The 21,980-nt window shown below is 43.7% G+C and overlaps 1 protein-coding gene across 2 annotated transcripts in view; it reads left to right on the top strand.

Moving 5' to 3' along the window:
- Positions 1-9,860: 9,860 nt before the first annotated feature.
- The window catches only part of LOC108791224 (regulator of G-protein signaling 6), a 267,130-nt gene continuing 255,010 nt past the window's right edge, over positions 9,861-21,980 (top strand). For both annotated transcript variants that reach the window (XM_018561640.1, XM_018561639.1), the window contains exon 1: positions 9,861-10,312. The gene's annotated coding sequence lies outside the window, so the exon portion shown is untranslated. The remainder of the gene's footprint in view (positions 10,313-21,980) is intronic.

Here is a 21,980-nt window from a genome sequence, read left to right as displayed (position 1 = left end):
CCAACACCTGCAACAGTCTTCCCGCAGGTGCTGGGCAAATGAAAACAACTGAGCGAAGCCAGCAGTGATGTCACGGCCGGCTCCGCCCAGTTGTTGTTGGTTAATGACAGATCAGCGTCCCCAGGTCATTTGAGGATGCTGATCTGTCATTACAGCACAACACCTGGGCGGAGCCAGCCGTGCCAGCTTGGTTTTGCAATGTAACCGAGGAAGGTAATTCCACATTTATGCTGCTGTGACAGATGGGGCCAAACAAGTGTTTTACAAAGTGGGATATAACGTTATTATGGTATCCCTCTTTTAATGCAGGATATTATCCTGTACCGTATTGTGTACGGCCTATTTAAGGTTTGTCTTGTTTGAGGCTAGAACTGACATTATAATTTGAAATATAGGTAAAATGGCTAGAATTATGGAGTAGGGCATCATGATTTATACAAGGGGCAGTGAGAAACATTAGCATGAGTTCCTAGTATCTGACTTAACAGTTTAAAGCATCAGTTCCAGTTGCTATTCCTGGAACTTTCATCTACATAGTGCAAGTGTGAGGCTGGGCGTATTGAATATGCGCGTTTGTCGCGCGTTTTTACGTTTCCGAGGGCTACTTGGCTGTATCCCAATGGAAACGCGAGACCAAAACGCCCCAAAGAAGTACATGTACTTCTTTGGCCATAGGCCGTTTTGTAGCGCGTTCAGACGCGCTGAAATACGGAAAGGTGTGAACCATACCCATAGAAAACAATGGGATTTTCAAGTTTGTACGTTTTGTAGAGCGTTCATAGAGCGTTGAACGCGCAACAAAAAGTAAAGGTGTGAACAGGGCCTGAGGGTTCAGTGGTATCTTCCAGTAGTTGGGTAGAATGTAGGTTCACTTCACATTACAATGGACCTTGTAACTATATGATACTTCCCTCTGTATGCAACTGAGTACTAAAGAAATGGCAAGCTGCAAATATTTTATTTCTTTGTGGCCTAATAGCTTTCTTCAAATACCCTAAATGAAAATGTATTTATACCATTTTTTCTTTTGCTATCTTGTTCCAGTTTTTTAAATTGTTTACCTGTAATATAAAACATGGTATTCATAATTGGAACTATACAATAGTGAAAAGAGTGTATTTTCTTCACAATACGCTTCAGTGATTTCGCTTAAGTACGGTAATGCTATGACAGTAAAAGGTTCAAATATCCCTTTTCTACAACAAGAGGAAGAATAAAGAATTATTTAAATGAATGGAAATCTGCATTTATTTAAACTTGTCAGTTACTACAGCTTGCTGTGTAACAATTTCAACAAAATAAAAAAAAAACAGCAATAACTTCTAGATTTAAACCAAGCATATAGAATTATATAGAGCAGCTGGTATGTATTGTGCTCACTAATCAACCTCACCTGTATGCCTAGACCATGGTTACCAGGATTGCTGCTATTATGTAAATGTGGGTCATGAAGTCCTTGTAAAATGTTAAACTTTAATCACTTTGCATTTACAGAAGCATATTGTAAAGGCCAGAACTCTTTCAGTTTTCCTTGTAATGTTTAACTGTTGCGTCGTCATGGAAACCACATTGACATTGACAAATTGACATTAAAGTCAAAAATGTTTTCCCCTCTCCCCCAATGTTAATGTTAGCACTCACCTTAAATGAGGTTTCTTAATCCGATCTTCCTCTTCTTTGCTGATGTTTTCATCTGTTCCTCCAGCGGTGCGGCGGCTATCCGATCCAGCGCTGACTCCTCTCTGCTTGCAGGCACTTCCGATCCAGCGGTGTCTGCATGCGGGTGCACGCGCCTATAGACTTACCTTGCGTCTCTGCTCGTCTCCCGCCCGAGAATCCGAACTGCGGATTCTGCGCCCGCCCCAAGATGCTTTGCGGCTGCCCGAGCAGTTTCGGATTCTCGGGCGGGAGCGCGTGACGAAAACAAGGTAAGTTTAAACCGCTGTTTTTTAAACTTTTTGCCTATATCTACTGCTTGCTAGTATAGGCAAAAAAACCGGAGGGTTTAGAACCCCTTTAAGTTTAGGATCTCACAAATTCAAGAAATCAATGAGAAGCATTTGAGGAATATATTCAAGTTAGCATAATGGTTAAATGATGCATCCTAATCAATAGCAGTTAGGTTTGAAGTTGAGGAACTATGCATATTTGCATTAGTCCAGCTTGTCCAATTGTAAGTATGCATATGTCATACCTGATCTGACTATGGGGATCCTGTAAAGCACTGTAGAGGCTGGAGCTACTACAGTGCTGACAGTAAGCTCCTGGGATCTTGTAATGGCGCTCTGTTGAGCGGCTTACCCTCTGCTCTGAAAACACAAGTGGAGTCGATTGCTTAGCACAGCGGCCATTCAGAGAGCGCCTTTTATTTTAAACAGTGAATGCTAGGCATTCTCTAACTGGAGGAGGGGCAGATTTGCCCAGTGTCTAATTTGTAAATTTTAGCATTTGTACAATTTTGCATTTCCCCATTACAGAGAGTTTTATTCTACCCAGCAAGATACAGACAGCAAGACACAGACAGCAAATAAAGACCCAATGGGGCATTCCACACGCTATCCAAAAACAAACAAAAAAACGGCAAGAGATACACTTTAAAGTTACTTAAGTGCATTACAAATCATGTATCGTGTTTTTGTTCTCATATCTGGGTACTGTGTTTAAAGGAACTCTGACATCATCAGGTTTAACCATTAAAGTAAACCTATCACAGACCTGATATATTAAAAATCAGCATATAATGAAAATATGTACATACATATAAATACATAAGCAGAAGCTACCTTTAGGCTGGGTTCGCACCTGGGCGTACGGAATATGTGCGTTTGCCGCGCGTTTTTACAGCGATTTGCGGTAAAAGAAATGCATGACAAACGCGCGTTTACGTGGGTTATCTAGCTGTATCCTAATGGATATGCGTGGAAAATACGCCCCAAAGAAGTTCCTGTACTTCTTTGAGCGTAGGGCGTTTTTCAGCACGTAGGAAATACGCCCAGGTGGGAACCATGTCCATAGGAAATTATTGGTTTTCACATGCTGAGCGTTTTACAGCGCGTCTCTACGCGCTGTAATACCCCCAGGTGCGAATCAGGCCTAAGTAAAAAAAAATCAAGATAAAAATGGTAAGTAGATCTAGAGATATAGGCATCTGAAGTTATAGATCCCTATTTTAAGCATTTTTTTAAACAAATGCTCAGCTTGAATTGTATAATTTTACTTTAAAGTGAAATCATCATGGCTAGGCTACTGGGTCAGTGCAACTCCAAAAGTGCAGCTCTTGTGTGATGTTCCTGGTCTGCAGTGGTCAGGGCCTATGCACTGACCAAGGCTTATTAATGCAAGGCTTATTAATGATCATGGGGATTGAAGGCTGGCCTGTGTAGTCCAATCAACAGAAGAGCTACTGTACCTGAAATTGCTAAAAAAAAGTTAATGCTGGTTCCGACAGAAAGGTGTCTTGCACACACAGTACATCACAGTTTGTGAAGTATGGGGCTGCTTAGCTGCAGACCGTTCACGGTGCCCATGCTGACCCCTGTGCCTAGAATGGGCATTTGAGCAACAGAACTGGACCACAGAGCAATGGAAGAAGCCTGGTCTGATGAATCATGTTTTCATTTATATCATGTGGATGCTCGTGTGTCACTTACCTGGGGAAGAGATGGCACCAGGATGCACTATAGGAAAGGGGAAGCAGGCAGTCTGATGTTGGGAAACCTTGGGTCATCCATTCATATGGATGTTACTTTGTACCACCTACCTAAACATTGTTGCTGACAAAGTACACCCCTTCATGGAAATGGTATTACCTGAGGCAGGATCCTGCCACACTGCAAAAATGGTTCAAGAATGGTTTGTGCAACACAACAACGAGTTCAAGATGTTGACTTGGCCTCGAAATTCTTCAGATCTCTATGAAGCATCTGTGGGATGTGCTGAAAAAACAAGTTTGATCCATGGATGCCCCCACCTTGCAACCTATAGGACTTAAAGGATCTGCTACTGACAGTTTGGTGCCAAATACCACAGCATACCCTCAGAGGAGTGCATGCTTTAATGGGCCAGGGCTGTTTTGGTCGCAAAAGGGGGCATACTCAATATTAAGCAGGTGGTCATAATTTTATGACTGATCAGTGTACATGCCAAAAATGATTGGATAAACACAGAATAGTTTTTTTTACCATTACTTTTCCTTTATACTGGTTTTTAAAAATAGTACATAGGATAATTAGGAGATAAGATAAAGGTTTTAGTGAAGATTAACACGTTTGGTAGGTAACTAGCACATTTCCTTAGAGATCTGTACTTCAGACCAAAAAGAGGGACACGTGAGGAGGAAAGAGGGACAGTCCCTCCAAATTAGGCACATTTAGGAGGTATGCTCATCGCCTATGTAAAAATCATGAGTGTTATATGTTCGTAGAATACATCTGTATTCTACAAGCCATAGTAATTGCCCAAATAATGCATAGGAGGGAACAAGGTGGAGACACAAAATTTGAGACTAGCAAGTACTAAAAAGAGGCAGAAGGGGAACATAAAAACAGGATGGCAAACACGGAGTATAGAAAATGTACAGAGCAAGTCAAAGAAACCAAGATCAAATCCAGTTACATGTTAATAATACAACCTCACCTGTTACATATGATTTTCCCTGGGTTGAATTTCAGTTGTGAGATTGTTAAGCCTTCTCTTACTAGGCCACCCTGCAAGATCATCTTGTAGGTATTGCAATGCTATTTTTTCTGAAACTATCCTTTAGGCTCAGGCTATTGAACCGTGATAACGTCATGGAATAATGATATGCACGCTAACCCCTTGGAGTGCTGGCAAAATCTTATGTGACCCTTCAACAAATCCATTCCTGACCATCACTCTGCGATTTCTGGCATTCACCCAAGCTGTATATTATGCCCTGTGTTATAGGAAACCCTCTCTGGTATACCGATCCTTTGTTATATTGCCATACTCCTTATATTACACCACATATCCATTATAGTGCCTGCTTGTAAACGACTACATTTTCTGCAACATGTACTGTCTTCATATATGATATATGAAAATATATAGATTTGGTATGAAATATGGAAACCTCTGATCTAGAAAACAAAAGGGAACAGAGTGCCACCTCCGTGTGTAAAATCGTGTATTTGGATAAATAAAACAAGGGATAAATGTACTCACAAGCAAACGTTTTCATCACGCTTTAACAACAAACTAGAGGCCGCACTGTCTGTTAACCCAACATGGTATCGCCCGACTATGTAACATGGTAGCCTTCGGTCACATCACCGTCCAGCGGCCGCAGTCAGCCAAGATTGACGTGTTTCAGGGGCAAGCCCCCTTCATCAGAATCATGTTAGCACCCCTGTGATATCTGGTATCCCTAGTTTTATATGTCCTTATATTCCTTTTTTTGCACCTTATCAATCATCAGTAGCTGTTTTTTCCCTTGTACTTAACTGTAAACTGGTACAGCATAATTAAAGGAGATGCTTTTCTTGTGATTTTGGCAGCCCACATGACCAGGCTGTGCTCTTATTTTTTGGATTATTTTCATACATTCATTTATTTTCAATGTGCTCTGTCAGCTTTAGAGCCCCAAAGCCAGCCGAGGGCAGAGAACTCTTGTGAAGTACATCAGTGTGCTTTATAAATGTGCAGTGTTTGTGGCCGTACTCAGGGTCCTTTGTACATAGAACAGCAGATAATACTATTCACATTCCCCTGTACTCTGAAATATTACTCCACACTTTGACCTACATTTACAGCCCAGCCCATTTATAAAATGCACACTGCAGAATAGAGCTTGCGGTATGTCGCAGAGTTCTCTCTGCTTAACACAGTGGAGTGAAATCGGTGATTGGAGGAGAGCCTGGTTACATGACTTTGACAGCTCATGTGACCAAGCTCTCCTTATGGCTTTATTTCCCCCCTTCCTACATTCATTTTATTTGTGCTTCCAGTGTTTTGTGGTCCTGAAGTTAGCAGAGCGCATTGCACATTTGTAAAGCACACAACTCTACAGCTACTTTAGATCAGTTTACTGTAAATTCAGTGTGGAGGGTGCTTTATGTATTTCATTGCTCGGAAGTGGTCTCTATGCTTTGAAAGGGTTAACAACTTTCTGGGGTCTCCCCCACAGATATTCCAATTCCCTTCAACAATTCCACCATGCAATGGAGATGGTAAAATAGAATAATGTGTATCAATGCACTATTATACAGTAAACTCCCCATTATCCGTCATTCAAGCAACAGACAATAAAATATATTTTTTTCCGGTTGCTTGATAGACATGTGCACACTAAAAAATGTTGTTAGCAACTAAGGGGACACGAAGGATCCAGCCGTAACTTTGGCTGATCCATCAGCTCTTTCCGGCCCTCTGAAGCCCTTCGGATCCGTCGAACCGAAGGGTTGCTGTACGGGCTATTCACTATAGCCCGTACAGCAGCCGAAGGTGGCCGAGCGGCTCAGCCGAGGCACATGCTTCGGCTCGACTGAGCCGAAGTGACACCCGAAGCGGGGTGAACGGCCTGCCGAAGGCTGGTTGTAAGCCACGCAAATGACAGCTGGGCGGACCCAGGCATGATATCACGGCTTGCTTTGCCCAGTTGTAATGACAGATCAGCGTCCCCAAATGACCTGGGGACACTGATCTGTCATTAAACAATGACAACTGGGTGGAGCCGGCCGTGACCTCACGGCTCCGTCCAGTTATTATTCATTGGCTGGTGCCGGCCAATAGGAAACAGTTGGAAACAGTTTGTCAAAGGTTAGCTCCTCCCAATTGTTTTTTTGTTTTGTTCTTTTATAAAAATTCTTTATTTCTTTTTTTATGTAACTATTTAATTACATTTGTAAAATATTTTTTTAACCGTTTTTTTTCTATTTTCTACTCTGCTCGGTACCACAGAGGTGCCGAGCAGAATAGCTACGCCAAATGCCGCTCGGCGGAATTCGGCTATTCACTCACTGCCTTTCGGCCCCTATGTGAAGAGGGGCAAACGCTGCCGGAGCTTCAGCGCTTGAGCTTAGCTGATCCAGATGTTGGATTGGCTGAGTTGAAGTCCTTCTGCACTTCGGCTCAGCCGAACATGCAGAGCATGTTCGGCTGACCGAAGTGCAGCCGAAGGCAGCCAATGTATGGCTTATTTCAGACAATGTACGGCTGAAATCAGCTGTACTGAGCCGGAGTGAATAGCCGAACATTGTTCGGCTCACTTCACTTCGGCTGGGTCATTCACTCTGCTGCCTTCGGCAGCTTTGTGAATAACCCCCTAAATGTATTTAGCTGCTAACTAAATTCTCTGTTTACATTATGTGCAGTTCTCTGTTTACATCTTGCTGCCGGCTGGCGGATGGCTGACAAGTGTTCAGTGGTTGGTGGAAACCACTGCGCACGATAACATTACATTAAAAAAATTTAAGAATCCAATGAATGGCTGCACCAAAAACAAGCTGCAGAGAGGAAGGCCATGTTTAAAGGAGAACTATGGTATTAAGGCTTTTCCCCATAGTTCTCCTTAGGGTAACGGGAGGACACAAACTAGCGTCCTCCCGTCACCCTAGGCTCAGTAAACCGCGAACTGTAGCTCGCAGTATACTGAGACGCAGCAGTATACCGCAAGCAGCTGCTGCGTGACTGACAGCTGGCTCTGCCTCTAGATAGGCAGAGCCAGCTGTCAGTCACGCAGCAGCTGCTTGCGGTATACTGCTGCGTCTCAGTATACTGCGAGCTACAGTTCGCGGTTTACTGAGCCTAGGGTGACGGGAGGACGCTAGTTTGTGTCCTCCCGTTACCCTAAGGAGAACTATGGGGAAAAGCCTTAATACCATAGTTCTCCTTTAAAATATATAATATATATCTTTACATGCATGCATGATAAAACACATGGTGAAACACATGGTAAACCGCATGGTGGCAGGGTCGGATATACCATTAGGCAGAGTAGACAAGTGCCTACAGGTGCCCTCCATAGAGGCACGCTATGCAGGTAACTACTGTGCCTAATTCCAGGTGTTGTGTCAAGATACAACACTGGCAATAGCAGGAAGGGTACATTCTGCACAAAATGCACCCTCCTACTCCAAGACCAGAGGCGCCTGCAGGAACCGCCAGCTTCTGCACATGCAGGGGAAGGACCCCGGTGCGTTACGCAACGCTGGGGTCCTCCTCTGCATATCTGAAAGCCAGCGGGTCCCGCAGCAGGTAAGGGTGCCGGCTCAGGCTAAACAGATTTCCTTTCCTGCCTACAGGCACCCGAAATGTAAATTGGGCCCTGCCTGATGGAACGCATGGTGAACTGCAAATATAAGACATAATAATAGGGGGACACTGTGTGTAGTGGTAAAAAAAATACCAATATGGAGAGGGAGAAAAAAAGGATACATAATTAGCTCAGACCCCATTCACACTGAGCTACATCAAAAAAATTTCAGAGCTGATTTGAGCTGAGCGACTTTGAGAGACATTGAGCTACAGTGCACATATTGTCGCGCTACGTAACGCTACTTTTGCCATGGACTTCGTAGCTGCTACATTGGGCTGTATGCAATCAAATGCGGTCTTGATGTGACATAATTCCTCTTCCTGTTTCCTGCTTATTTTTCTGTGCAAAAGTGACACTTGTGTAGCGTGACAATGTTGTGCAAAATCGCAAAATTGAGCTACACCATTCAAGCTAGGTTCACACCTAGGCTACACCTCACCGTTCGGCAATCGTGCACGATTCTGCGCGGATTGCCACGCGGCCAGGAGTCGCCAAGGCGTGAACCGATTACGCTGTGGGTGCCATTATTTTCTAATGGCACCCCAGTCGCGCCAGGCGGATTGCTCGGTTTCCCGCCGTGATTCCGAACACGATCGCAGCTAAAACAGCCACGCGTTGTGTATCGCAAACAAAAATATTTATACCTTTTTTTCTGCTGCCTGCATTGTACAGGACCACGCGATTCTGGGATGCACGTCCTGGGTGTCATGTGGTGTAGTGCAGGTGTGAACCTAGCCTCAAGTCTATTGGGCCAAATTTCACGAAATCCGCAGAAAAATAGGTAATGTTAAAGCAATAAGCTTGAGCTACAAGCTACAGGTGACATTGAGCTATGAAATGTAAACAGCTCCATTGAAATGCATTGGACGGGCTACATTGTGCTGATGTTTGAGCGATTTTTTAGCTGGAACTCACGCTACAAATCGCTCAGTGTAAGTGATTTGTAGCGTGATTTCCACTCAAAAATCGCTCAAATATCACTGACAAATCGCTCAATGTAGCTCATCCAATGCATTTCCATTGAGCTGCATTTCCATCTCGCAGCTCAATGTCACCTATAGCTTGTGGCTCAAGCTTGTTGCTCGAACATGACTTATTTTTCCACCGGATTTTGTGCGATTTGGCCCCAATAGGCTTTGATAGACTGCCAAAAGAAGTATTACACAGTGCGACAAAATGAGCACTGTAGCTCAATGTCGCTCAGCTGAAATCAACGCTTTTTTTTTATGTAGCTCAGTGTGAATGGGGTCTTAATGTGACCAGTACCACTACTTACCCAGTAGGAAGGTGCATAAAAGCTCATACCTATTATAATCCTGTGAGTGCATTTGATAGACATTCTACTATTTTACTAACTCCATTGGGAAATGCGCTCTGGTCTTTTATGTTTATGTCTCGGCATATTTATTATTGAATCATACCATCTTCAGTTCTCCTTTCGGTTTCTGGTATGAAGAAACTAGTGCAGAGCAGACTGCACTGACCACCAGCTATTGATTTTACTGTGACCAGTGAGTACAGATGGAACGTGCACAGCGCCATCTAGTGGCCACCAGTCCCTGCTCACCGTGCGCACATCCGAGGGGATGAGGAGGATGCTGCGTTTCATGTAGCACCATACCACAAAGCTCCATCAGAGAGCGCTCAGGCTACTGCAACATCCTCGGAGCAGGAGGAGGAGGAGGTGGGAAGCAGCTTGTCCTGTTTATTCCCATCCATCCTCAGCCACTCTTCTGCACGCACAGGGATGGACCTGTCTCCGGGGGACCCTCTGGCTGCCTTCCCACCTCCCTCTTTAGACTGAGCAGGTATTGGGGCTGCACCCCAGGTGTTGTCAGGATCATGCACCGGGTTCCCCGCAGCCTGTGACAGGGAAAGAAGAGGAAGCATAGGAAGCAGCTGAAGGAGGAGGAGGAGAAGCGGATTCGGTGGTTGCTAAGGTAATCCCAGCTGGTCCTCTCCTGGGTTACAATGTATCACACCCCGGATCACTGCTCCTTCATATTGAGTGTCTTTCCTGGACGAAACACTGTGGTGGTAATCATTTTTTATTCCCAGCCATTGTAAATCCATGCTCCCCCCTTCCCCATTGTCAGCCTACAGAACATGACCAAATCCTAAACACAATGGCAGCCATACAAATGCCAGGAGGGGGTGCTGCTTGTGCTGGAATTTGTGTAGCTTGGGGGTATGACAGTGCTGCTTTGTCTGTTTTGGGGGGTGTTTATTTCATTCGCCATTCCTTTTAGCTCAGTTGTTTTTTTAAAATGCTGCGTTGTTTTGGATTATTGATAATCCAGCACAATATTTATATTAAACATCCAGTCTGTATTTTCATTTTTCTCATTTGCGTTATGTTACGCCAGCGCTTAGGTGGCTCACTATATTTCTATGAATGGGTGCAAGGAGGATGGCTGATGATTGGGGGGTGGCTGTTTTGGATTATGTGTGTATAGTTTTGTTTTGTTTTGTTTTTCTTCCTGAGAGTGAATTTGTAAAGTGTTTATTGTGTGTATGAACCTAGAGGATGCTTGCTTAGACTTGCTGTTTGTTACAGGAATCTCAATTCTTTTGGAAATGGTTGCGTGTGATCCTATTTTTAGACTATTTTTACAGGTGGTACACTAAAAACAGTTTATAATCCCTTCATGTTTTCTGCCTAGAAGTATTGTGACATTTTTGTGTAGTGTGTATGGCTTGTTTGGATGTGGTAACCTTTATACCTCTATTGTATTCAAATTTGATGTGCTTACACTTTGTGTTATAGCTACACTCAAATATGAAAATGAACATGCAAGCTGAATTTGTGATATACATTCAGCATTCATAAATACACATTTTTTAACTATGACAGTGCCATGTTGTAGGAAAAGTCATCCATTATATCTGCAACAGCTTGGGTAGGAGACTTGTGCAGTGCTTGGGCTGGACTGTAATATGTGTATTTTTGGAGTTTGTGTTATGTTGTTAATGAATTGCATTGCTTGTTACTGTGCGGGATTGTGTGGTGTTATTATCCCTTTGTTATTGCATTTTTGAGCATGGATTTGCCAGTATTTGAGGTGATCACTTGTATGTGTATATTTGCATCAACATGACAGTATGACAGTGACTATCTTGGGTTTGTGTAGTGCCCTTGAAACGTTGAGATTCTTTAAGCAGTTAGGTTAAACAGGTAATAAATGTATCTTTGAGTGTATGGATTAGGATTTATGTGTTTTGTTAGATAATCATACTATCAAAACATCTCAAAATGCATTACTTATTTTATAATTTATTTTCATTTTGTGGATTGGGTTAGGTAAATATACATACATACATACATACATACATACATACATTTACAGACACACATAGAATAACAATTGTATTTTTATCTTTTATCTGTTTATCTTTCATGACCCCCACAGACCCTGAATACAGAAGGTCTCTGATATGGAAATTCTAACACGTTCTAGCAGTGCTGAGAGATGGCCTGCCCCTCTCACACCTTCCTGTAGACCAATAAGGTGGGAATTTGCCAGAATGACCCTGGAATACCAGAATTTTTTGATCCAGTTGTCAGGTTGTTATTAATGTAATTCATCCCAGAGATGTAAACAAAAGCAGTGTGTGAGTCACGCATGCGGTGCTTTAGGCAAGGGTCACACCTAGGCGATATATTGCAGGGATTGAGTCGCGCGATATCGCGCAAAACACAGATGCGCATTGAAGTCAATGGAGCCAGTTCACACCTTTGCGGTTTGTCGCGCGGACGAAATCGCCTGTTGCGCGAAAAAGGTGCAGGAGCTATTTTTGGGTGGTTGTTGCTTGGTGTGGGTTCCATAGACACCTCTACTCATTGAAAACCTGCTGTGCGGTTTTCAAAGCTCAGTCGGGCAAATGAAAACGTGCGAAAACCACTCAGTCGCCTAGGTGTGGACCTAGCTCTAATTTCTATGGTGGGAGGAGGAGGAGCACTGGGCTAGAACAGGGGGCAGGAAGAGGAGGAGCAGTGAGAGGAAGGAGGAGTAGAAGTGGGCAGGAGCTGGAGGAGCAGCGGGTGGAAAGAGAAGCACTGGGCAGACATGCAGAAGGAGCGGGAGGGAAGTGGAGAATGAGGAGGTGCCCACCAGGATTTCCCAGATACCAGCCATGCCACCAGAGGGGTAATTGTTTGTTTGTATGTATGTATTTGCGTATGCAGTCAGTAAAATAGTGTGTGCACCTGGCTGTCACCTATCCACCGTTCCAGTGACACTGACAGTGCTTGTCAATGTCTCTGTAACGGTGTATGCACCTGGCTGCCACCTACAAGCATCATCATTGTCACTGGAATGGTAAATAGGTGGCAGACACCTTTCCAAATACACTGATGGAGCACCTGGCTGCCACCTACAATCACTGTCAGTGCCACTAGAATGGAGGATAGGTGAGCGCACACACCACTTCATGGACACTGACTGTGCTTGTAAGTGGCAGCCAGTGTTTCTGGAAAGCTTTCTGCACCTGGCTCCCACCTAATCAACATTCCAGTGACAATGACAGTGCCTATAGGTGGTAGACAGGTGCACTGTCATTGTCTCTGGAAGGATGTGTGCACCTGGCTGCCACCTACAAACACTGTCAATATCCATGAAATGGTGTGTGCACCTGGCTTTCACCTATCCACCATTTCAGTGACACTGAGAGTGCACCTGGCTGCCACCTACTGTCATTGTCACTGGAATGGCAGGTACATGAGATCCAAGTGCAAATTTCAGTGACACAGTGCCTGGAGGTGGCTGCCAGGTGCACTGTCATTGTGACTGGAATGGCGGATCGGTGGGAGGTAGGTGCACACACCTTCCTAGAGATGCTCTCACCTATATGCCATTTCACTGACAATGCACCTGACTCCCACCTACAGGCACTGTCGGTGTCACCGGAATGGTGTACACACAATTCACCTTCATCCCAGCTATCCACCATTCTGTAAACTCTAGAGCTATTGTTTAAGCCCCTCCCACTTTTTAAAAGCACAATGTGGACACACCACAATGGATTCTCTTATTGTATCACCCCCCACCCATCACCCTGCCCACAGTCTTAGGAATTACCTTTTCTAAAAGTTCCCAGGTATGATAAAGTCTGCCCAGTCTGGTGACAGCCCGATACAAAAAGTGAGTGAGGGAGGGTCAGCTTTCAACACTGCTAAGAAATGGTATAATGTACAGATCTAAGTATGTGGTGGTGTTTTATTTCTGGGGTACATGTACACAGCGGCGTCACAAGGGGGGTGCGGCCCATTGGAGGTGTGACACCAAAATGACTGACAGTCATTTTGGTGTCACTCCCTATGAAAACCCAGGCAGTCGGTCATGGACTGAGAGCCCGATAGTGTCAGGAGAGAGGAGGGGACCCAGCAGCATATCTCATCCCGCCGGGTGAACATCCCCTCCTCTCTCTGCCCCTGTCCATCACCAATACGGCAGGCGTCAACAAGATGACCCAGCATGCGGGTGACACCCGGCCTTGGGATGCCCCTGCATGTACACCATGACAGGTATTTTTTAATCCTTTTTACAGATTGCTGTTTGTGGGTTATTTCACTCTGCAAACACCTGTCAGGTATACTGAGATAATCCAATAACCTTTTAGCTGTTCTGCATTGTTATTTACCTCTAATTCCATCCCGCAGTGCTTCTTTACTGGGCTGTGTCAATTTCAGCTTAGCTATTTTTAGATCAGTACAATCCGTTTGATTGTACTGCACTGGTCTTGCCCCATGCATGCGAGTTTATGAATATCGGGACCTATGGATATCAATTCAAAAGGCCAGTGTGCAGAAACCCAGAGTGACTGGAAGTCAGCAATTCCATTCCAGTGATACTTTACCTAATTCAATTGTAAGCTGAGCATACACGTTACAGTCTGATTTATCAAAACTATGTAACATGAGGATTTATCTTAACGTTCCTATCAATCTCTATCCAATCCAGTCAGTTAGGCCCTGCAACTACACATGTTGCTATATATAAAGGAGATTGTACAATCAGATTGTAGGGTGTGTGTGTGTGTGGTGAGCCTTCATCTCATTCCACTTAAAGATGGCAGTGCTGAGATAAAAGTCTCGGTTTACCTTGTGGCATCCCTGACAGTAGCGGGGCAGCTGAAAAATGAACACTTGCACCTTTTTTATTCCTTTTTTTATTTTTCCTGCCATTGTCTATAAAAGTGTCTGTACTCTAGTTTGGTAACTGGCTTCCTAATTCTACAGATGCTACTCAGGCAGTGTGATATAATAGCTTGTTGCAGTTATTAAGCCAAGTCTTTTATATTATATTTGCATCATATAAAAACTTGTGATTTACACTGGTATTTGGAGGCTATAGAGTCGATTTACTACATCTAGAAAAATAGGCTATTCACTTTGCAAGAGAATTTCCACCTTAGCTTAGTGAATGTGGTGAAAATTCACTTTGCAAAGAATACCCAATCACATTCAAAGAAAATAATAAAAAAAAAAACCACAATATTTTTGCTTGCACGAAATTGGATGCTGGTAGTCAGCAGAGCTTCACCTTATTCACTAAGCGTAGGGGAAATTCAATTGCAAAGTAAACATCATATTTGCCTGTAGTAAATCAACCCCTTTTTCCCTAATTCCCCTATTGCATTAGGTTGTGCACATAAAAGTACAAACACACATGCATGTATATATATTTATATATCTCATACATACATACACAGACCTGAGGCATCCCCGATTCCCATGTCTTCAACTGTCCCCACCTCTTCCAGCAGGACTGCATTAATGAAGCAGGCAGCCTGGCAGGTGGTCATGTGACCACCCGATTGGCTTTCTGATTGGATTGGAAGCCTGGGAAGCTGCAGCCACGCTCCCTTGCAGCTTTCCAGGCACCGAGGACTGCGGTGTTATGTAAAGAATGTAAGTGGCAAGTGCTGCTGTGCTCTGTGACTGGGCCAGTCACAGAGAGATTTTTGTGATCTCTCCACTGGCTCAGTGACTAAAAAAAAAGGTGCCCACTGTTGCGGTTTCTGTGTTGCACTCAGAGTGATTAGGGATTCTCAGGCACACCCTGTGCGCACACTTATGGGTGCAAACAAACTCCCAGAATGTACTCTTCTGACCGGCCATTAGTCCAGCTATGTTTTTTTTCTCCCCCAATGGGTCCCACAGTAAAGAAGACAGTGGAAAAGGAATTCCTCTGCTGTATTTACCACTAATGCAGAATTGGAATTCCATTTAATTCATTTGTATTGAGAAAATAGTCTTTGGGCAAAAGGAATAGCAAATGACAGCGTTATCTGTACAGTTGAACAGGGTGCTGTCCTCTGTTATGCACCAGCACCTTGAGATTTACCACAAAATATATATACAGTATATTGTCAAGCACCACCATAGACTTCCTCACCTCCTGCAGAGCAAAGCTGATAACTGCAGTTTTTTTGACCTGCACCTATAAAGAAGCTGGCATGAGCCTGAAGACCAACCAGCCCACAAATTACAGTCTACATAACCACACACTTCCTTAAGTGCCACTGAGGAAGGACAAGGTATATAGGGTAAGAGAAATCCAGATCAATATTTGGTGTGAGCACCCTTTGTGCAGAAGACTTCTGAAGTGTGCTACTGGTCCTTACTCTATTATACCTGCACTAGTCTATTTAGTAGCTAGTGACATCCATGTGTTACAGGGGTCTTTATAGATAGTGACTGATAACTGAAGGCATAGTAAGATGGTCTAAGTAGGGTGTCCATCACAATCCCTATATGAGAGATGACTGCTGTTGTTGCCTCTCCTTTGATGGAGTTCAACTGAATTTCTAAAATGTAGTCATCAGTCCCCTCAGACTTTTCATCTGAGTTGATATTTATACATGTGTTTAACCTGCTATAGAATACACTTTAATCTATTATTTAAGGATCAGTAAAATATGTCCATGACTGAATGCACTAGATGGTGAAGGAAACAGATTTCATTATCAATATGAATGAACATGTGAATTCCCTGCAATCTTTATAGCTTTGGCTATATTTTGGTATTCGCAGCTTTGCATTGGCTTATTGTGTCTGAACTGTGTGAAACAAACAGACTTAGTGCTTGAATGTTTACATTTGAATAGAAATGTATAATGGCGGTAATTGTGGGGCTTTCCCAGTGCATCGGTACATCTCTGGGAAATGCATTTATAAATATACATCCCCAGCATATGGAAATTGTAGATGAGTTGATGTTATTTGTAATTCTATTTCTCTCTCTCTCTCCCTCCCACCCACCAAAATGAAATACAGTGCTCTACCTTTCACATGAAGGATAAATTCAGCACTTCAATAAGCATTTATCAGATTCAATACATTAATTCCAATGTATTGCAAATAGTTAAAGATTGGCCGTTTTAATTAAAAAAATGTATGTTATGTTTCAAACATGTTAGGGCTGTGACGTGGTAATGTCTTATATTATAGCCATTTTATATTGTAATATTAGTTTAAAGGCTAAGTATACCTTTTTAAATATGTTTCATGTTACATCCATATTTTATAATGGCACCCATACATTATCTTGAGCCATAATGGTTCTCAATGATGTCTGTCTGTTGTCTGTTAAACTTTTTTGTTGGATGACCACAGATCCCTAAGCTTTGTAAGCTTTTGGACATGTTCACACAATGCATACATAACATGTATAATGCAAAATGGGTTCAACTAAAAGGCTGCTGTGAGCTAATTAAAAAGGAACCTCATGTGGTTTGTGAACAACTGGTGAGGGATGATTAGTATAGCTGCGCATACTGTTTCAATTTTATGTCAGCCCCACCAGTTGCATATACCTTATATCTTTTCTATACATGCCAGCCATTATATTCCTCCACCAGGAGCAACTTGGAACTTACCTAGGGCTGAGAATTCTCTTTCGCTCCCTTGTGGTAGTACTGAGTACCTGAGCAGCCAATCACCAAGCACCAGCACTGTCATGTAGGAAGAAGGGGAATGAGTCACATGCTCCCCCATACCTGGAATTATTATTTTTTTCACTTCCAGCAGCAGTATGGGGAAACAGGGAGAAAAGAGAATGTCTGATTTTAAAGGAGAACTATGAGATGAGTGATTTCCACTCACCTCATAGTTCTAGACGACCTGTGACAATGAGACTGTCACAGGTCGGCTCAGTAGATCGGGAGGTGAGCGAACACATACCGGGTTCGCTCACCTCTCGATCCTGTCACGGCTCTCTGCCGTGACAGGGGGAGGGGCTGGATTCCCCTCTCCCCGCTCCGATCTGCCAGCGCTGACTGGCGGAACGGACGGGGAGGGGGTGGGTACAGCTGGCTCTGCCTCTAGATAGGCAGAGCCAGCTGTCACTCACGCAGCTGGGCGGATCTCGACGTCGATGTCGGGATCCGCTCCGGCGTCTCAGTATACTGAGCTTAGGGTAACGGGAGGACGCTAGTTTGTGTCCTCCCGTTACCCTAAGGAGAACTATGGGGAAAAACACTGACCCCATAGTTCTCCTTTAAGGATTTCATATGTACAGTATGAAATCTGGATGTTTGTTCCTGTTTGTAATTAGTTTTCCTCCTCTGTGTGCCATTGCTGAACAAATCTGAAGCATAGAGCAATAGGTGCTTTCCCTGCTCTGTCCCTGCATTAGTAGTGCATATAATTACCATGATATAGTTGTTGTAATAGACAAAGGCATTTGATGTTGTAAAGACACTGGAGGTCAAATTAGCCTGAGGGTTCTCGTTCATAGCTCTAGGCAGCCCAGTTTGTAAATTATAACTGAATGATCGGAGCTTCAGCACCTGCATCAAGAGTCGGTATACTGCAGGAGCAAAGAAAAATTAGTTGTATGTGAATCATATTATGTAGCCATTGGGCAACCTAATTTTAATCCTTAGGAAAAAAGAAACAAAATGTAAATCTTCCTCACAGTTCTAGAGTTTTGATTTCATGGCAAAACATGTTGCATACCACACGAAATACACATGCTAAAATTAACTCAGATCGGTCATAAGTGCCAACTGTTAAGATAGATCTAAACTCACTGGAATCTCATATAAACCTTAATATGTTAATTTAATGTCAGGAGCTGTTTAATACTTAGGTTAGCCGATCCAGATGTTGGATCGGCTGAGTCGAAACTCCTTCTGCTGAGCATGTTCGGCCGACCCGAAGCCACACGAAGCAAGGCGATGTACGGCTGATTTCAGCCGATGTACGACTGAAATCAGCCGTACCAGCCTGAAGTGAATAGCCGAACAGTGTTCGGCTCACTTCACTTCAGATCGGTCATTCACTTGGCTGCCCTCGGCAGCTTAGTGAATAGACCCCTTAGTGACTGTGCCATTAAGGTCGTTGTTTAGGTACTTCCTGTTATGGGGTGAAAGTTGCTATTAAAGGAGAACTATGAGGTTTTCACTCAGCCTCATAGTTCTAACCGACCTGTGACAATGAGACTGTCACAGGTCGGCTCAATAGATCGGGAAGTGAGTGAACACAAACCGGCGTTCGCTCACTTTTCGATCCTGTCACGGCTCTCTGCCGTCACAGGGGAGGGGCTGGATTCCCCCCTCCCTGCTTCGATCCTCCAGCGCTGACTGGCGGAACGGACGGGGGAGGGGGCGGGTACAGCTGGCTCTGCCTCTAGATAGGCAGAGCCAGCTGTCACACATGCAGCTGGGCGGATCCAGACATAATTGTCGGGATCCGCTTCAGTGTCTCAGTATACCGCGAGCTGTAGGAAAGAGGGAAACTCTAGGGGTCCGTTCACACCACACACAGTGCGTTCTGGCCCGATTCTCTCCGGAATGCACTGGATCGCATTGCGCCTGGCTCACTTTGTTGTGGGGCGGTCCATTGAAGTGAATGGTACCATAGCCACGATCAGCCGCACGAGAACGCATGGCACATTAATGCCTGCGTTCCGGTCCGGGCAGAAAAAATAGTGCTTGCATTGATGTGCCACGTATTCCCGTGCGGCCAGAGAGCGTGGCTACGGTGCCATTCACTTCAATGGACCGCCATGCAACCTCTGGCCCCACAGCATAGTGAGCCGGCCGCAATGTGATCCAGTTCCGGCCAGAACACACTGTGTCTGGTGTGAACAGTCTCTTACTGTGTCTGGACAAAATAATAATAAAAAACATATTCATTACATCTGGAGTACATCAGCATTGTCAGCCCTGGCTGGTTACACCCTAGCTGGACCACAGAACACATCCCTCTTATATTATGGACATGAAGAAAGGGGGAGAAGTTCTGTACTCCAGCAGGGGAGAAGTCAGCCGGGGCTGGCAACCTTGCTTGGGATTTTAGTGCAGAGTTGTAAACTCACTACCGGTAGTTAGATTTCTGTGAGGCAGGAAAAAATATGGGAAATGTGCAGGTATTGCAGAGAATATAAAAAAATATAATTTTTCACAATAATAGAAATAAAAAAAATATAGTTAAAAGTAGAACTCCACCTAAACTTTTTTGTTGTTTTACAAAGTGGTAAAAGCTCAGAACATCTGTCTGGAGTTTATTGATTTCTGTGTCCTTGTTGGGGAAGATTACCTAAAATGTTATGGCTGGCATTACACATTAACCCATTTATTACCCGTTCCACAAGATGAGGAAGTAGATGGACTGTCTGTATAGTAGCATGACAACGGGAACATTTATAAAGAGTTTATAGCAAAGTTCAGGAGAGGAGGCGTACAATGATTTGGCTTCCTTCCAGATGTCACAACTGTCACACTGATTAATGAGTGACTTAGCTGCATGTCTGCTCTTCCTCAAGCAGCTGCATCACACAGTGTGATAGAGATCCAGGCTCTTCAAACAGCTGCATATACAGGTGAAACTCGAATAATTAGAATATCGTGCAAAAGTAATTGCAGTAAGTGCTGCAAAAGGGGCCCAAACCAAGTACTGAGTACATATGCATGCTTGTACTTTTCAGAGGTCCGATATTGTTCTATGTACAATCCTTGTTTTATTGATTGCATGTAATAATCTACTTTTTTGAGGTTGTGGATTTGGGGTTCTTGGGGTTTTCATGAGCTGTAAGCCATAATCATCACAATTATGACAAATCACGGCTTGAATTATCTTGCTTTGCATGTAATGAGTCTATCTCATATATTAGTTTCACCTTTTAAGTTGCATTAGTGAAATAAATGAACTTTGCACGATATTCTAATTATTCGAGTTTCACCTGTATAGTAAACAGTTATTCCTGTAATTATAATGACTTCACAAACATTATTATTGATCCCTGCAAATCTTCTAGGCCTCTTATCAAGCAACCGACTCCTGGTGAAAGGCATTCATCAAGGAGCCCACATGCTTTGAATGACTTGGCTGCTTTCATTATCTACATAGTTGCTAACTGCTTTGATAAACCCCTGTTGTTTACCTCTGTAAGTGTTTTCACCTGGCAACGGGGCAAAATCCCTGAGCACAATGTCCCACATCATTTTGGACTTAAATGTAGCCTTCAAAACACTTACTTGTGTGTGCCGTAATCAAAAGAAAGATTACAATGTGGAGTTTTGTTTTTTTTAAAGGGAATATGACTTGGATTAAAGGAGAACTATGGGGTCAGGGCTTTTCCCCATAGTTCTCCTTAGGGTAACGGGAGGACACAAACTACTGTGCTCCCGTCACCCTAAGCTCAGTATAACGCGAGCTACAGCTCGCGGTATACTGAGACGCCGGAGCGGATCCCGACATCTATGGCGATATCCGCCCAGCTGCGTGAGTGACACCTGGCTCTGCCTATCTAGAGGCAGAGCCAGCTGTACCCGCCCCCTCCCCCGGCCATTCCGCCAGCGCTGGCGGATCGGAGCAAGGAGGGGGGAATCCAGCCCCTCCCCTGTCACGGCAGAGAGCCGTGACAGGATCGAGAAGTGAGCGAACACCGACATTTGTTCGCTCACCTCCCGATCTACTGAGCCGACCTGTGACAGTCTCATTGTCACAGGTCGGCTAGGTCTATGAGGTGAGTGAAAAGCACTCACCTCATAGTTCTCCTTTAAAACTTGTTTTGTCTATCTATTGATAGCCATGGAAAAAAATATTCTCCTTTTTCTAGTCAGTTAAATATAAAATATTGTCAGTTTGATACAAAACATTAATAGTTTGTATTCACTTTTTTAGCTAGCAGATGCAGCTCTTAGCCCGAGGTTCCCCTTAGTAGGTTTGATGAAAAAAAACCTTGTTATTTACAGAACTTAAAATTGCAAACTACAATTTGCACCCATGAGTGAATGAGTAAGAGCAGAAACTCCTGCCTTAGTGGATGGCTAAGTTTGTGTATTCCTGTCAGGCAACATCTTGAGGCGTGAGCTTCTGACATACTGTCTCTTTAGCCATCCTATAGACCTCAAGGAATCCTTTGCCACGTAATAAATGTTTACTTGTAAGTCCAAGATTATTTAAATATAGTACTTTTTTTAAAATGAAAAATCCAAAGGCCAGCAGTGAAACGCTTTTACGGTTATCCTTTCCTTCAATAAGACGCTGTTTCTGTGGCAAGCCCTGCCTTTCACTAAATATTTCCAGTCTTCTGGGTTGAATAATGGATAGCATCATGCATTTAGCTTCTTCTGAGCCCAAGCTGTTATGAGCACACCCCCTGGATGTGCACATCATCACACTGGTCTCTGCTCAAAGTACTACTGTACTGAACAGAGCTCACACTTCATAAAGTGAGTGCCTACCCTGCCACTG

Source organism: Nanorana parkeri, unplaced genomic scaffold, assembly GCF_000935625.1.
Source record: "Nanorana parkeri isolate BGI_ZX_2015 unplaced genomic scaffold, ASM93562v1 scaffold535, whole genome shotgun sequence".
NCBI classification, from domain to species: domain Eukaryota; kingdom Metazoa; phylum Chordata; class Amphibia; order Anura; family Dicroglossidae; genus Nanorana; species Nanorana parkeri.
This window is presented reverse-complemented; position numbering and strand designations above follow the sequence as displayed.